This window comes from Aulonocara stuartgranti (assembly GCF_965226115.1).
Source record: "Aulonocara stuartgranti genome assembly, chromosome: 6".
Classification (NCBI taxonomy): domain Eukaryota; kingdom Metazoa; phylum Chordata; class Actinopteri; order Cichliformes; family Cichlidae; genus Aulonocara; species Aulonocara stuartgranti.
In genome coordinates, this window is record NC_138944.1 from 32,512,842 (window position 1) to 32,526,620 (window position 13,779).

General features: G+C 42.9%; 1 long non-coding RNA gene across 2 annotated transcripts; it reads left to right on the plus strand.

The window, feature by feature from the left end:
- Nucleotides 1-2,747, plus strand: LOC309707905. Of its 2 annotated transcripts, XR_014277116.1 has the most exons (5): nt 1-137; nt 242-354; nt 2,009-2,103; nt 2,212-2,270; nt 2,432-2,747. It is a non-coding gene; the product is annotated as an uncharacterized lncRNA (long non-coding RNA). The 2 variants fall into 2 exon arrangements; XR_014277117.1 differs by having other exon boundaries at nt 7-137; nt 2,212-2,747.
- The last annotated feature ends 11,032 nt before the right edge of the window (nt 2,748-13,779 follow it).

The window sequence follows — 13,779 nt, forward strand, 5'->3', positions numbered from 1 at the left end:
TGATGAACTTTAATGACCCAAGCCAGAGCAATCAGCACCAGATCGAGTCGAGTGGCTCTCAGCCAATTAAATTACGCTGTTTGATCACATGACACCGTTAGCCAGCAGTGTGTCTCCTAAAAGAGAGCTGTTTAAAGGTGAGTGATTAAGTTTTTCTCCTAAATAGAGATCATTACAGAACGCCTAGTCCTACTTAAAATCCCATTTATTATTATTTTTTTGATCATCTACTCGAACTAAGGAAAACGTTTGACTAACTCAAAGACAATTTCCACGCCTCCCCTGCCTGACTGCAGAGGCAGTTTTGAATTTAGGAGCGCCAAGATGGCAGCGGCAAACCCTGGCGGCTCTCCGGTGAGTATATATATTTTTTTATCTTCAAGTTTGTCTTTTGAAACCTTAATTTTATTTAAATCCGTTGCTCACGTATAAAGTACACAGACGGGGTCTTTGCTCAACTCGTCTGAGGCGTGTCTCACTAAGCGCTACATGCTAGCATCCTGCTAACCGAGCTACCCTTTACATGCTGTGCTTTAGAAAATGGGATACTCGTTAAAAAAAATACTCCGCAGATATTGATAGATAGACGAACACTGCAAATATAATGTTGGAAACGAAAACGGCCTTTGGTGAAGGGGTAAAATACACCATGAATAGAGCCATAGAGTGAATGGCTGCCATGGTTGCAGAACAGCCTGATTTAATGACAAGAATGGGGAAGAGTGAGGTGAAGTGAACCACAGCCACAAAACACGGTCAGACAAGGCGGCAAAAGGGCAGTGATCTGTCCGTCAGTATGAAGTTGGTGTGTGCTTTGGTGAACAAAAACTCCAGACTGGTAGCAGGAAGATGGGAGACTCGTGTTTCACTGGAATAGTGGTGAATTAAAACATCCTTTGTTGGGGACATTTCGGTGTAAATGCATCCATACAGGCAAGACAGAGGCAGACTAGACAGTGAAGAAAACAAGGCAAACATTAGAAATATAAAAACGGAAATATAGGATGAGTCGGGGATGAGTTCCTGCCCCAAGTGGAGGAGTTCAAGTATCTCGGGGTCTTGTTCGCGAGTGATGGGAGAAGGGAGCCGGAGATCGACAGACGGATTGGGGCTGCAGCTGCAGTAATGCGGACGCTGCACCGGTCCGTCGTGGTGAAGAGGGAGCTGAGTGTAAAAGCGAAGCTCTCAATTTACCGGTCGATCTACGTCCCTACCCTCACCTATGGCCACGAGCTGTGGGTAGTGACCGAAAGGACGAGATCGCGGATACAAGCGGCAGAAATGAGCTTCCTCCGAAGGGTGGCTGGCCTCTCCCTTAGAGATAGGGTGAGAAGGTCGGCCATCCGGGAGGGGCTCAGAGTAGAGCAGCTGCTGCTCCACATCGAAAGGAGCCAGCTGAGGTGGTTCGGGCATCTGACAAGGATGCCCCCTGGGCGCCTCCTGGGTGAGGTGTTCCAGGCATGTCCCACCGGGAGGAGGCCCCGGGGCAGACCCAGGACATGCTGGAGAGATTATATCTCTCGGCTGGCCTGGGAACGCCTTGGTATTCCCCCGGATAAGCTGGAGGAGGTGGCTGGGGAGAGGGAGGTCTGGGTCTCTTTGCTTAGGCTGCTGCCCCCGCGACCCGGCCTCGGATAAAGCGGATGAAGATGGATGGATGGAAATATAGGATTAATATAACATACAATTAGGGAAAATGTAAGGAACACAATGTAAATGATATTGTAAAGTCATTAAAACAGCATACTCTGATTAAAAGAAACACATAATTGGGTAGGATAATAACAATAATAATAATGTTAAAAAACATGTACAAGATGGGTATGTATACTTGTAGCCAGAATACTATAAAGTTGTAGCATGCCAGACCATCTTGATTGAATGTAACTTCGCTCCACACAAGTTTTATGGTAGACATATTCATATTGGTATCTAATAAATGATTAATTCTTAGATTTTATCGAACGTTAATTTATAAATTGTTTCTGTCTTTATGTGTTTGTTTCAGATTATGCAAGATGAAATTATTCAGTCAGCAAGACACTTGCTGCAGTTGCTGACATCATCCAACTGAACTGCTGCTGTGATGAATCAGAATACAAGGTTTACTTTAGCAAGACTTATGAGTTAATGCTACATTTAACTAAATTGTTATATATTTTGTGTCCAATATTGTCTCCATATGATTTTGTTTTTTGCAACATCTTGCAGAGAACAGAGTCAAGGTACCAGCTTGGTCAACCCTAAAAGACCATCTGTTCAATGACCAGGTGAAAAAGTCATAAACTAAACACTGCATGAGCATGGAATTTAGGATGCAACTTTATATCTTACCTGCTCTACACTCAGGGCTTGAATTACAACAACAGTCAATCACATAAAAAAATATACTTTTGGTAGTTCTGTGTCTGTCTCTCTCCTCCAAACCCAGATGGCTGCTGGTACTGAACCGGGTTCTGGTTCTGCTGGAGGTTTCTTCTTGTTAAAGGGGAGTTTTTCCTCTGCACTGTCACTTCATGCTGCTCAGTGTGAGGGATTGTTGAGGTTGAGTCCATATGTCCTGCGAACAACTGCTGGGCAATGACACCATGCAATCTTCTGGGATTCCTTGGATAGAAAACCTGTGAACTGCACTTGTCCTTGGTCTTCACAGCTCACCTTTTTACTGTTTATTGAATCAAAATTCTCCAGTGACATGGATTCTACATTGTAACTGATGTGATGTTCTATAAAGTGGTTTTAATAAAAAAAAGGCAAAAATTAGTTTGTTTCTTTATTCAATTTTTGAACAGTGATACTCATTCAGTAAATGCAAATTATTTACATGGCAGTGCACTATAGGCATAAATCTAGACCCCTAGATAAAACATGATGGCATTATAGCAGTGACAACTCCTCCACAGTAGCAGGTGGGATTTCTTTTTTGAGGACGGCTCCTTTTACCTGTCACTACAGATGGTCTGTTTATGTTTTGATCAAGAGCCTTTTTTGGGCAGCTGAAGAGGAGAAGTCTATCTTATGGCCAACCTCTGACTGTATCTTGGTCACATTACCCAGCAAAACCCAGTATGCAGGTTCACCTGTAACAGTCCTTGTGCCACAGATCAACACTGTTGCTTCTACATTAAACAGAAGAGCAGTGACGTGGGTGCAGGTCTCCGTGACTCCGGCCTTACAGCTGGAGTGGGCGGCTTCAACCTTCCCTGTGATGCTCACAATGACCCATGGCTGCAATGCTGGTTCATTCAGTCTTTGAGAGTGCAGTACCTGAAACACACACACAAAGTTCTTGTCTTTATATGAACTATGAGCCAAGGCTGACATAAATGTTTTATCTACTTAATCATTAATGTAACAGTGTTTAGAAAGTTAGCACATACATGTAATTTTTCATTTCTTTATGTGTCCATCTATAGAACGCTGCATGTTATATTCTAAATCTGCCTGTTCTGTCAGAAACCTGCCTGCAGAAAATGAACCTAAAGGATGTAATCACTTTCAAGATGGAGAAAGCATAAAGTGACAATTATGAATCACTTAATATGATAAGGAGATTCTGCAGGTCATTAATCAATGTATAAAATTAAAATAAAATGCATTTTTAGTGACACAAGATACAAATATGGAAGCAAGATGTATAATCGCTCAGTTTGGGGAAATTGTGGGTAGCCTGCAAGAGCCTCAACTTCTCCATACCCACAATGTGCAACAAATGGGCACAGCTGATCTTCAACAGTGGAACATCGGCCAGTTACTTCCAACTTTAACGCAGCTTGTAGTCTTGGAGAGCAGCACACCAAAACTGCATGCACAACTTCTGCTAACAGTGGAAACGGATTAAGAAATCCATGCAAACAGATTCACAAACCGAAAGAATATTATTTTACAGGATTAATGATCATATCAGCCGCTGGCTGATCACAAACCCTGAGGGTGTATACGAGAAGCAGAAGAAGCAGAGGGAATATCCCGTTTAAGTTTAGATAGTATTTGTAAAGATATTGACCATATCCTTTTCTGAAAGTGTGGATATAATGGATGGGGTAAGGTACTGACATGCTACAACTTTATAGTTGTTAAATTCTGGCTACAAGTATACATACCCATCTTCTAAATGTTTTTTTTTTGTTTTTTTTAATTATTATTATTGTTATTATTATTATTATTATCCTACCCAATTATGTGTTTCTTTTAATCAGAGTATGCTGTTTTAATGACTTTACAATATCATTTACATTGTGTTCCTTACATTTTCCCTAATTGTATGTTATATTAATCCTATATTTCCATCCATCCATCTTCATCCGCTTTATCCGAGGCCGGGTCGCGGGGGCAGCAGCCTAAGCAAAGAGACCCAGACCTCCCTCTCCCCAGCCACCTCCTCCAGCTTATCCGGGGGAATACCAAGGCGTTCCCAGGCCAGCCGAGAGATATAATCTCTCCAGCGTGTCCTGGGTCTGCCCCGGGGCCTCCTCCCGGTGGGACATGCCTGGAACACCTCACCCAGGAGGCGCCCAGGGGGCATCCTTGTCAGATGCCCGAACCACCTCAGCTGGCTCCTTTCGATGTGGAGCAGCAGCTGCTCTACTCTGAGCCCCTCCCGGATGGCCGACCTTCTCACCCTATCTCTAAGGGAGAGGCCAGCCACCCTTCGGAGGAAGCTCATTTCTGCCGCTTGTATCCGCGATCTCGTTCTTTCGGTCACTACCCACAGCTCGTGGCCATAGGTGAGGGTAGGGACGTAGATCGACCGGTAAATTGAGAGCTTCGCTTTTACACTCAGCTCCCTCTTCACCACGACGGACCGGTGCAGCGTCCGCATTACTGCAGCTGCAGCCCCAATCCGTCTGTCGATCTCCGGCTCCCTTCTCCCATCACTCGCGAACAAGACCCCGAGATACTTGAACTCCTCCACTTGGGGCAGGAACTCATCCCCGACTCATCCTATATTTCCGTTTTTATATTTCTAATGTTTGCCTTGTTTTCTTCACTGTCTAGTCTGCCTCTGTCTTGCCTGTATGGATGCATTTACACCGAAATGTCCCCAACAAAGGATGTTTTAATTCACCACTATTCCAGTGAAACACGAGTCTCCCATCTTCCTGCTACCAGTCTGGAGTTTTTGTTCACCAAAGCACACACCAACTTCATACTGACGGACAGATCACTGCCCTTTTGCCGCCTTGTCTGACCGTGTTTTGTGGCTGTGGTTCACTTCACCTCTATGGAACGCCAGGACTGCCATAATGAATTAATTAAATACACCATTAAATAATTAATTAAATGTGGCAATAATTAATTAAAATTGGAATTAATTAATTAAATAAATAGTTATGACACATGTAATTAATTAATTATTGACACATTTAATTAATTATTTATGTATTTCACATTTTAATTAATTATTGACACATTTAATTAATTAATTATTGACACATTTAATTAATTATTTATGTATTTCACATTTTAATTAATTATTGACACATTTAATTAATTATTGACACATTTAATTAATTATTTAATGATATATTTATTTATTTCATTTTGGCAGTCCTGACGCCTGGCTCTCGTCATGAAATAATTTTATCTGTCAGCCTCACCCATCAAACTCAGGGGGCGGGGTTAACGCTGCCCATGCAGCTTCTCTAACATTTGATTGGTTGCCGTGCAAAGTAAGTCAAAACAGGTCGATCCTAGATAATCGATTGCTTGTGTAGACTTGGGGCAGCCAGTTATCCCAGAATGCAGATCAAATCACAGGCAGCAATGGTGGTGGTGTAGTTTTAAAATAACCGTTTTTCTGTCACCAGCTACACTTTTAACAGTGTTTTAGCCGCGAATGTCGCGCCATATGTCTGGTCAGGTTGTCAACATAGAACATGTTTGCAAAAGTGCTCAGATGTTTTCAGAGAGTTCACTAGCTCTGCTAACAGTTAGCATGCAGAGCGCACCGAGGGGGTACATTAACCGGTTTGTTTACATATTCCACTCTCCGTGTTCCACATGTTGCATTCGCAGATTCTCATTTTCACCGAACGATCGTCTCTTTCCGCCTGGTCTTGTGTCTCTGTGCTTCTGTAACATAAAGAACGAGCTGACATTTTTCTCACGAAACCAGCGATCAGCTCAGCAGACCCTCAGTTTACCTGCATGCATCCTCCTCCTCATCTGTCAGCTGTTTAACACCTGCTGCTAATTCAAGAAACACGCCTAGTTACCTGGTGATAGTCACAGTTTAACTGCACAAGATAAGTAAATATAGTATTTTCCCCGAGCGCAGAGCTGCTGGAGCTTGTTTCCTTACAGAGCACTTTATAGGCGAGCCAGCTTTATCAGCGGCTGATGTCCAATCACCAGCACACAGCTTTCAAACCTCAGCTGAGTTTTAGCTCTCAGTGGTTAAACGCTGGACTTCATTCACTCAGGTTCTGTCTGTCGGGTCACGTTTACTTCGCTGTTTTATTTACAACTGAGCAAATCGGTTTGGCTGAGGTTAAAGTTACATTTCATAACTGCATAGTTTCACAGACGTTTAATGGTTCACTGGCACATGTGTTAGACTGAACTATCATCTAAATATCATCTGTTTTTTAATAGTTATTCAACTGTATTCTAAGCACCAGCTGTCTGTTAGAATGTGATTTTTTTTTTCTCTCTCTGTTGGCAGAGGTATAAAAATGCGCAGGAAAATCTGACGTGCATGGCGAACTTCACCGACGATATTTAGGGAGGAATAAACACACATCAAACATAAATGAACCATTTGCCTGTCTCCATAATTGAGAGCATTTTCTCTTCTTATGTCAACACTCTCTCTCTCTCTCTTTTTTTTTTTTTTTTTTTTTTTGCTTTTTCGGTCATGTTATGTTTACCTGTCAAAGGCTTGTTACAAACTATGAAACACATTGTGCAGGCTTCTGGATGTTAGAAGAAAACGAATACTGCTCATGAATGAGACTAAAGGCAGGAAGGTGTCCTTTAAAACTAAACATGTTAATAGGACCTCCCTGTTTATATCATAGTTTATGATATAGCACGTGTATTTCAGTAATAGCCTGCTGAGGCCACTATACGTGCTGGCCTCATATCAAATGTGAAGGCAGACTGAGTCTATGTTTGACGTTTGTTTATATCTAATCTTCCTTTTCAAACATTTAAACAGCAGCGAGTCTGCAGCTGAGGGAATACAAACTCAAATTGTCGGAACAGGTTTGCTCGTTTCTTGGATTCATTTGGTGATTTATTAAATGTATAACTGTGTGGTGGGGCGTGGTCTGCGGTGCAGTGCAGGGAGGGCGGACGCACCTGCACGGCATCCTTAATCACGCCCGCCTAGTTAAAAACACGGGGACTGAGGGGTTTGGGGGTGTTGTGGTGTGGTGAGATGTAAATAAAGATGACTCTGAACGTTGCTCCGTGGTCCCGCCGTGTCTTATTCACGCCACATTGGTGCCGAAACCCAGGAGGCAGCACGGCGGGTCCATATCGGAGCCAGGGAATGGAGGAGCTGGCCCAGAGGGTGGCCGAAATGGCGGCCGCCCAGCGGGAGCAGGCGGCGGAGGTGCGTCGCCAGCAGGAAGAGCTGCAGGACCAGTCCGAGCGGCACCTGGAAAGGATTGGGGAGCTGGCGGCGCTGCTCTGGGCCTGGGCGCCACCCCCACAGGTGTGTCCCGAGGACAGTGAAGCGGTGGAGGAGCCGCGTGAGGCACCTCAGCAGCCGGAGGTGGCAGACGAGGCGCGCGGGGATCTGCGCCTGCCGGAGGAGGGGGAACAGCCAGGTGAAGGGCTGCTCCTGCCGGGAGTGGTGGATGAGCCGCTCCAACCGGAGGCGGCAGACGAGGTGCGCGAGGGTCTGCGCCGGTTGGAGAAAGAGGAGCTGCACGAGGGGCTGCTCGAGCCGGGAGTGGCGGCGGAGGGAGCAGTAGTGACGGAGGAGTCGCGCTATGGGCTGCTCCAGCAGGGAGCGACAGCGGTGACGGAGGGGCCGCGCAAGGAGCTGGAGGTCCCAGTGCCAGGGGAGCTTGCTCGAGTGGAACTGGCGAGCGAGGCGGGCGCCACGCTTGAGATCGCCGTGCTCGCCAGACCGGCCTCACCACCACCAGAGGCCTGTACACGCCACACCTCTGCCCAGCCACCTGTGAGCTGGGGCTCACGCTTGTGCCGGCCGCGCCGGGTGCACCTGTCACGTGTCCGACTTCCGAACCAGCTTTGCCTGCGCCGCTGGATTCGCGGGCGGCCGCCTGAACTCGCACCTCCCCGTCGCTTGGCCGGGGCCTGGGGGTGCCAGCTGTCCGGGCTGATTCCCTCTCCCACTGGCGGTGGGGGAGTAGGTTCGGCCGGATGGCTCCCCGGCCTCAATCGGGCGATGGGGGTATGTGGTGGGGCGTGGTCTGCGGTGCCGTGCAGGGAGGGCGGACGCACCTGCACGGCATCCTTAATCACGCCCGCCTAGTTAAAAACACGGGGACTGAGGGGTTTGGGGGTGTTGTGTTGTGGTGTGGTGAGATGTAAATAAAGATGACTCTGAACGTTGCTCCGTGGTCCCGCCGTGTCTTATTCACGCCACAAACTGTTATTCTAATCTGCTGCTGAGTCTCTTACACTTTTCTTTATGCTGTATATTTTCACGTCTCTGGAATAGTTGGCAGTTAGATAGTCAGCTGGGAAACTTTGTGTTAACTCATGGAGCTGAGGATATCGTGGATATGCTGACCTCGCTGCGTGGTGTACAGAGCGAGGTCAGCATGATTAATATTCACAATAAAAATATTAGCCGAACATCATGAAGTCTGTATGTGTTTCATAGTGTCGAACAACCTTTGTACAGTTAAAGCCAGCAGTTACTACATGACAGAAACACCAACGTTATCTCTTTTATGTGTTTATACACAGGTCACGCTGATTACTGAACAAAAACCCAAAGATCAGATGTTAAACAGATTTATTTGCTCTCTCTCCTCCTTAAACATGTTTTTAATGTTAGTTATAATTCAGAATTGGCGACTGAAACACGTAGGACACATAAGAACATCAGGAAATAAAACACCGATAAATATAACCTCAGTAAAAGAAGTCAGCGGGGGTTACTACAGCTGTGTACCGGGGCCTGCGCTTTGTCGGTGGGATTGCTTGCGAGGCGAGCGGGTCTATCCCACGCTTTGCCGTGAGACTGGGACGACATCTCCGAAATCATCGAAACACTTTTGCAAAGAGGCTGTATCTTGACAAACCGACCAGACACATGAAGATTAAACCACTACATTCTCGGCTAAAAAAATATTAAAACGGTATTTGGTAACACACAAACAGGGTTTTTCAAAGCTCAGTTCTGTTAGCTTCCACATGCCGGTTGTTGTGTGCTAGAAACAATGGCCACCAGGCCAAAGCAATGGTTTTGACTCGATCAGCGTTAACCCCGCCCCCTGAGTTTGATGGGTGAGGCTGACAGATAAAATTATTTCATGATGAGAGCCAGGCGCCAAGACTGCCAAAATGAAATAAATAAATATATCATTAAATAATTAATTAAATGTGTCAATAATTAATTAAATGTGTCAATAATTAATTAAAACGTGAAATACATAAATAATTAATTAAATGTGTCAATAATTAATTAATTACATATATCATAACTATTTATTTAATTAATTAATTCCAATTTTAATTAATTATTGCCACATTTAATTAATTATTTAATGGTGTATTTAATTAATTCTTTATGGCAGTCCTGGCGTTCCATACACCTCACTCTTCCCCATTCTTGTCATTAAATCAGGCTGTTCTGCAACCATGGCAGCCATTCACTCTATGGCTCTATTCATGGTGTATTTTACCCCTTCACCAAAGGCCGTTCTCGTTTCCAACATTATATTTGCAGTGTTCGTCTATCTATCAATATCTGCGGAGTATTTTTTTTAACGAGTATCCCATTTTCTAAAGCACAGCATGTAAAGGGTAGCTCGGTTAGCAGGATGCTAGCATGTAGCGCTTAGTGAGACACGCCTCAGACGAGTTGAGCAAAGACCCCGTCTGTGTACTTTATACGTGAGCAACGGATTTAAATAAAATTAAGGTTTCAAAAGACAAACTTGAAGATAAAAAAATATATATACTCACCGGAGAGCCGCCAGGGTTTGCCACTGCCATCTTGGCGCTCCTAAATTCAAAACTGCCTCTGCAGTCAGGCAGGGGAGGCGTGGAAATTGTCTTTGAGTTAGTCAAACGTTTTCCTTAGTTCGAGTAGATGATCAAAAAAATAATAATAAATGGGATTTTAAGTAGGACTAGGCGTTCTGTAATGATCTCTATTTAGGAGAAAAACTTAATCACTCACCTATAAACAGCTCTCTTTTAGGAGACACACTGCTGGCTAACGGTGTCATGTGATCAAACAGCGTAATTTAATTGGCTGAGAGCCACTCGACTCGATCTGGTGCTGATTGCTCTGGCTTGGGTCATTAAAGTTCATCACTTTTGCAGTTGAATTTTTGCAGGTGAATTTTTTTCAGGTGAATTTTTTTCAGGTGAATTTTTTGCAGGTGAATTTTTTTCAGGTGAATTTTTTGCAGGTGAATTTTTGCAGGTGAATATTTTTGCAGGGAAATTTGGAGGATAAAAATTCAGTGTCATAAATTCAATGTCTAAAAATACTTGAATTCTGATGATACTATATTTCTTCCATATTCTCTCTCATCTTTTTAAGTGGGAGAACTTACACAACTTGTAGCTGACTAAATACTTTTTTACCCCACTGTATGTTAACAAGTTTTCTTATTTTCACCCGCAAATTATGATCAAAGTGAATGGACATAACTTTGCTTTCACTCTCAATATGTTCAGTTAAAGGCACATAATTGAAGGTAGAGGAGCATTTGGTTTAATAATTGTTGGAAAGCTTTTTTTCCCTACATACAGTAACATAAGGAGTTTCTCAGAAAATAAATTCACAGTCAACCCTTATGCACACACACACACACACACACACACACACACACACACACACACACACACACACGTAACAAAGAAAGATGGATCATATGCAAAATGTTAGTCTGCAAAACTTCCACAAAGGATGGAGTAGCTGGAAGCTGATTAGTATTTCAAAAGAAAACCTGACTCATGCAGAAACTTCTTAATCTCACAAACAGCTGCAAAACTTTGTATATACAAAGTGAATATTGGATGTATATAAACTGAGGTTTCCTTCTTTGACTGGCTTTTGTCATATTTGAATGAGCATTTCCTATTGTTTAGAAACACTTTTATTTTGTTATTTGCCCTGAAAGAATAATGTAATCCATTGAAAATCCCATTTCAAATAAAATCAAAACAAACCATCACTTCACCAAATACTGAACATTTTGCATCAGCAGCTCCACGCAGTTCTCATGACATGGATGTGTTTAGATTCTGTGTTCTGATAAACATTACACACAAACAGAACAAATGTGTAAACAGACATATAAAGGCCCTCATTTACTAATATTTGCCCGAGAACATTCTGGAAACACATGTTCCTCCAGGTGAAGTCAAAAAAGTGGTGAAGCTAGACAACTTGGCAAGAAAATGAAAACATAAGAATTTTAAGCCGTGCAGTCCGCTTCTCAAAGCAGCAGGAAACTGATCTGCATGCCTGCATCCTGTCTGATCAGTTATCCAAAACCAGCTTCTCATCTGGATTTTCCAGAAGCAACAAGCACAATGTACATTTTAAAGTGTGTTATTTACTTTAGAAAAATATATATATTATTATATATATTAGAGGCTTTAAAGATTTAAAGAACTTAAATGAACAAAATGAAAGACTTTTTTTCCTAATAAATATTTGAGTTTGTCATTTGATATTCAACTACTCATCGTTAGAGGCACTAAAGTAAGTCTTGGCTGGCCTGAATTGGAGTCATCCCGTGAAGTTCCCCATTTGGTTGTGCATCTCGAGGCCAAAAGTGGTGGGTACTTCCTGGCCACAAAGTTGAGAATCTGGCAACTCAGTCACAGAAACTGAACATTAATTGAGTGGTAATTTTTACAGTTCATATACTAAATGAAGCCTTGATGCACACATGGGTGCAGCCTGTTGCTTCAATAGTGTTTTGGCATTCCAGCAATGCCTAACAATAGAGGAATCCTCTTTTTATTTTGCTCTGAAATTGTTGAAAAAAACCAAAATATATAAATTTAATGCTTATTTTTAACTAACTGGCAAGTTAGTTCCTATGGCAAGTGTGCATATACATGATTTACACATAGATTTGTACAAATACACTGCTTGTAAGTGAGTAGCAGCGTGTCTGTTCCTGCCAGTTGATAGAGAGTGAGTCAACATGTATGTTACCATGAGAATGCCAAGTGTAAACACCCCAACACCGCACACAAAAACAAACACACACAGCTGATTTACACACACATTTCTGTCACTATCTATGACTGAGCTATGACATACAGACTATTATATGGGGTAAATGTATGTATTGGCCCCTATATTGTATGTCACACTTTCTGTCTGTCATGAAACTTTTGAGGATGATTGAACTTGGCAAGAAAGGTTAATATGGGGGGAAAAGTGATGAGAGAGTGAAAGTCAAAGAGGGTTTGTCAAAGAAGGGAAGAAAGATGGGTAGAACGAAAGAAAGAGCGAAATGAACAGTGCTGAAGGCCAACGGTCACATCTGGCAGGAGTTAGTTTCTAAGAGTAAAACCAATGGGCCGACAGAAGGTCTTTCACATACATGCACATAAGTGCGTTTATTACAACAAATGTCTCTGTTCCCTCTAATTTTCAGGAAATTTAACTAACTGAGGGGAAAAAAACGTATATTCAATGTTTAATCTGCACTCCATTATAATGAATAATGAAATGTCATTACAAGTCATTCACCACGTGGTCCAGTATGCTCATAGCCAGTCCCAGAGGATATCGCAGTTCACCAGGAGTTCACAGGCAGAGCGAGGTCATGTCTTTTTATATATATTCCAGGAAATACTGAAACCAACCTCTAAATTAGTTGAAACTTATGAGAAATGCTTGGTCTTTTTTAAGGTCTACACACATTTTGGAGTGGGAAGGCATGAAGGCACACACTCACACACATGCACATGAACAAAAAATGAAATAAAAGCCATATATTAAAGAAATGTATTTATAGTTTTAGAGCATAGGACACATTCTGATCCCTTCTGGTTTTCCAGTTAAATTATACATTGTGAAATTTGCTGAGATGATCCATGAATCACAAAATCACCATCCCTTTGATGGTTAATGACTTTGTTAAAATCCAGTGAAGTTAAAAATCGAGTTAAAAGTCTGATCCAACTTGTGTCACAATGAGGCTGAGTAATGTTTATGGCCCAGAGGGTTTCAGTTGCTGCAGGAAGCATAACGTTTGCCCCTCCAGACTGTTTCATGTCTGTCACATGTGCTTTGTGAGAGCCTCCTTTCAACTGTGAAGAGAACAGAGCACCAGTTTTGGTGCTGCCAGTTGTCAGGTGTTCTCTGGCAAATATCAGTCAACTGTGAGCACACTTCCCACTAAAGGAGGACGGGCCTTCACGCCACCATCACTGGAGGTCGTTTTGTACGGCTCTGTCAGTGCTCCCTGCCAAGTGGAGAGGCTTGTTCCTAAAAAAATTGGGATTTTTTTTCCCAATGTTGCCAAGTAGTTGTTCATAAGGGGTTGTGTGATTGTTGGACAATGTATTATTGTAGGCTCATTTCAAACACAAAGCACTTTTTAGTAGTTCCTCTTTCCAACTTTGACAGTCCCACATGTTGATGAACCA